Source organism: Panthera onca, chromosome B3 (genome assembly GCF_046562875.1).
Source record: "Panthera onca isolate mPanOnc1 chromosome B3, mPanOnc1 haplotype 2, whole genome shotgun sequence".
Taxonomy (NCBI): domain Eukaryota; kingdom Metazoa; phylum Chordata; class Mammalia; order Carnivora; family Felidae; genus Panthera; species Panthera onca.
The window spans coordinates 86,533,482-86,537,456 of NC_138344.1; the positions used below are offsets into that span (position 1 = coordinate 86,533,482).

Sequence of the window (3,975 nt, forward strand, 5' to 3'; positions counted from 1 at the left end):
ACATCTACAATGAAATAATAAAACATAATAGAAACTGCTACATAAAAGAATTACAAATTAAAATAGGAAGATGAGAGCAAATGACACAGCCGAGTAGAAGCTCTGTTTATCAGCTTCCTTGTGGTCAAAGCAAAAAGGGAGGTAAGACTGATTTTATAATTATCACGGTCTGCAAGGAAGAAACTGTCAGTTCTAAAAGCTTTTCTTAGCATCAAATTTAAAAGAAATTTTTGACATGGACTGAATTGTATGTAGAGAATTCTTTAACTCCACATATTCATTTTAATGTCCCTTATAAAACCAGAGGAAAAATACTCTGTAGATTGGTGCTTTTCAGATTGCAGTGTGCATACAATCACCTGAGGAACTTATTACAATGCAGATCCTGAATCAGAAGGTCTGGGGTGGGCTTGCTGTCCTGCATTTTTAGTAAGCTTCTGCTGTTGCTGCTGCTGCCATCTGCAGAGTGCAGTCTGAGTAGGTCAGCTACTAGAGAAATGTATAAAAGCAGGGAATCAGAAAGATGCATATGATATTCATTTTATTATAACTAAAGGTGTAGTCATTTAGCCGTTTTTTGATGTAGAGCCAGGGATTTTTCTTTACAATGCAACCTGAATGAGGAATGATTCTGAATTTCTACATTTTTGGAAATTTCCCAATTTTTTACAGTTGTCTAATATAAATCTAGTGTGACACCAATTTTTAGCACCTAATTTACTGAGCGTATCGAAAGCAATCCACTAAGTTTTCACAGAAACAACTGATCTCTTTTCATCCGCATCTTGATCACTTTATATAATATTTAACCAAATTGTAAATTATAATAACAAAAATAACTAGTATAAATAGATTTGAGAGAAAACACAACTTTTCGCAGCACAAGTTAACACAACTATTCGCAACACAAGAAAACAAAGTTATTCCCAAACGAATAACTGGGGAGACGGAAATGCCCAGATTTGCTAGCTGCGAGCATTCAGCTGGCCATGTGCTTTCCTCAGTGCATTTTCAGAGGGAATGGGGAACATCTGTTAATCAGCAAACTGGATAAGTGGAGGTCAGCTAGTGTGACTCTAAGAGAGCAGAGGCCAAGAATCCAGCTCTCAGATAATTAGGCTGGATAGAGTAGATAAAGGCCTGGATGGGCAATGTATCCTCCAACCATATTCTTTAAATGTTTTATCTTGACTTGATGAGAGCTGGACAGCAGCTAATTCAACACTGTGCTCTTTGGCAAGGCCTTGGAGGAGGCACAATCTGGGGAATCTTCCTTATTGAGGGTAGGGCTCAGTGAATGGTAGACACTGAGTGAATGGTTCTGGAAGGTCCAGGTTATCTGGAACAAGCCAATTTGTGGTGGTGTCAAGTCCATAGAGTTTCTGGTCTCCACCTAGGAGCAGAGCTTCTTGGGGAGCCAGTCAAATTTTTTGTGCCAACCAGAAACACACAAGGGACGGATTAAGACAAAATGCTTTCAGCACGTAAGATACAAAAGATCAATGTATAAAGAGCTCCTACACATAAATAAAAAGACATCAAATCCAATTACTAAAGGAAAAAGTATTTGAACAGGTAATTTACTCAAGTTCCTGGGAATGTAGATTAAAATAAACTCTTGGATTAACAAAAATTAAAAGATCTCATAATATATAATGTTAGTAGGTATGTGGGCTAATGGGCATGCATACACTATTGTGATTATGTAATTTGATACTCTTTTTGAAGAGTAATCTCACAGCATTAATTAAAAAACTATGTCTTGAGTGCCTCCTAGGTGCCAACGCTACACTATGGGTTGGGGATATAACCGTAAACACAAAGTCCTATTCTCATAGTGGAAGGAGATAGATAATAAACAAACCAATATACATCTGGGTTTAATAAAAGCTGAGAAGAAAATCAAGCAAAGTAAGGGATGAGAATGACAGAGGTGAGTGGGGCACTATTTTATATCAGATAGCTAGGGATGCCCTCGGATAAGCTGACATTTGACTATTTGCATCTCTTAGTAGAAAAACATATCTATACACATAGGAATTAAAAGAGCTTCAAGACCTATTGTTTACTGAAAATAATGAGTTGCAGAACCGTGTCTTGGGTATAATCCTTTTATGTTAAAAATGTGGTGGGGCGCCTGGGTGGCTCAGTCAGTTAAGCGTCTGACTCTTGATTTCAGCACAGGTCATGATTTCATGGTCCGTTAGATCAAGCCCTGCATTGGGCTCTGTGCTGACACTGTGGGGCCTCCTTGGGATTCTCTCTGTCCCTCTCTCTCCACTCCTCCCCCCTTAAAATAAATAAATAAAATTTTTAAAAAGGTTGTTTGTGGGCACTTAAATAAATAAATGGCCATATATAGTACTTAGGTACAATACAACAAATACATAGAAGGGTGCACACCACCTCCCCGAACTTCCAACCCTGGTTATCTCTGGGGTTAAGTTTGTTTGCAAAGGCTGTGATAGGAAAGAGGGAGATCCTGTAACCTGCCCTATGAGAATTTTTTTTAAATAAAAAACAGAATGAAATACTGGAAAGACACAATAACATTTGGGAAAAAGTACAAATTTAGTAGAAAATTGCAATGATGAAACATATTTTCACCAAGCATTTGGGACTATGAAGTTAAAGAAAAATATCAGCAGATTTAAGAAAGGAGAGCAAGTCAGGCAAAAGGTGGCTGGATGTCACAGAGGGAAGCACAGGCTGAGCCATAGTTCACACTGAGACACCGCCCACTCATTTGTGGTGAGGGTGAGGCCTTCAGCCACTTAACCAGCCTAAGAGTCAGTTTCCTTACCTGTAAAAAGGGATAACTACTTCTCATAGTAGTTGTGCTAAACGAGTTGATTCACATGCAGTGTTCAGAACACTGTGTGGCACATAGTTAAGTCTTTCATAAATGTTAGCTATTAAATAGGTCCTCGGTTCCACCAAGTTAGAGAAGGCTTCACACAGGCAGGCAGCCCTCTAGCAGAAGGAAGGCAGGACCCCCTGACTTGCTCTTCAGCATCTTGGCACTTCTCAAATATCTGTGAAGTTTGAAAAATATAGTTCAGTAATTAATCAGAGTACAAAGGATGGACTGATGTGTGGTTTAGAGGTCAGGGAACATGTGTGGAACCCAAGAGTCCCATATGGTAGAGCTCAGATCTGGCTCCACCCACTTCATAGCCATCACCTTTGTTTGTTGAAAACTAAACAGCTCTTCAGACCCCTGCTGGGGTGCTATTTGCACATACACACAGAGAGAAAACAATAGGCAGGTCCTCTTTGCTATGCTGACATTTGCCTTAATAAGCTGTATTATTGGTCCTCAGAAAATCAAGGGGTTTAGTTGTTGTTCTAGCTTTCTAGGAAATGTAAGTTTGCACACCTCAAAATGAGTTAACTTTAAAATAAATTACGAGACATTTTTAAGTTTCCAGGAACCAATTTGCAAACTCTGCCTGTTGTGTTCTTCTTGTTGCAAATGGCAGGATTGGGTGACATACTTAATTTTGCTGAGGACAGAGGTTAGGGGACCCTGCCTGACCTTCGGTTTAGGGAGAGGAAACCCAGAATTTTCCAGCATCCCACTGCATACCCCTTTTCTTACTGCTTCTTCAATACAGCTTCTCCCTTTATCCTCCAGAATGTTGCCAGGTAAGCTGAGGTGTATTATGACCTACCAGAGTCACTGCATAAAGAGCTTTGGGACAAAGCCAGGTGCATTCACAAGACACTCAATCACCCCAAGGGCTGACCTATCAGATCCCCTTGTGGAGCAGTAAGTGGTCACATGCTATTTGTCAAGCTGACCTCAGCAGTTTCTCTCTCCCTTAACCTTTCTCTTCATTTTTGTCTTCTTTCCATTCACATCCCTCTCTTCATTCAACTCTTGTCTCCATTCTCCATCTCCTTTTCTATGTATTTGCTATGTTAGTTCCCATCTTGTTCCTATGGAGCACACTCACCAACACTGTGTCCATA

General features: G+C 39.8%; 1 long non-coding RNA gene across 1 annotated transcript; it reads right to left on the minus strand.

Moving 5' to 3' along the window:
- Nucleotides 1-276: 276 nt before the first annotated feature.
- LOC132668444 (uncharacterized) lies at nt 277-3,607 on the minus strand. Its single transcript, XR_009605581.1, has 3 exons — nt 3,539-3,607; nt 2,804-3,035; nt 277-489 (listed from the first exon to the last, which is right to left on the minus strand). It is a non-coding gene; the product is annotated as an uncharacterized LOC132668444 (long non-coding RNA).
- Nucleotides 3,608-3,975: the final 368 nt, after the last annotated feature.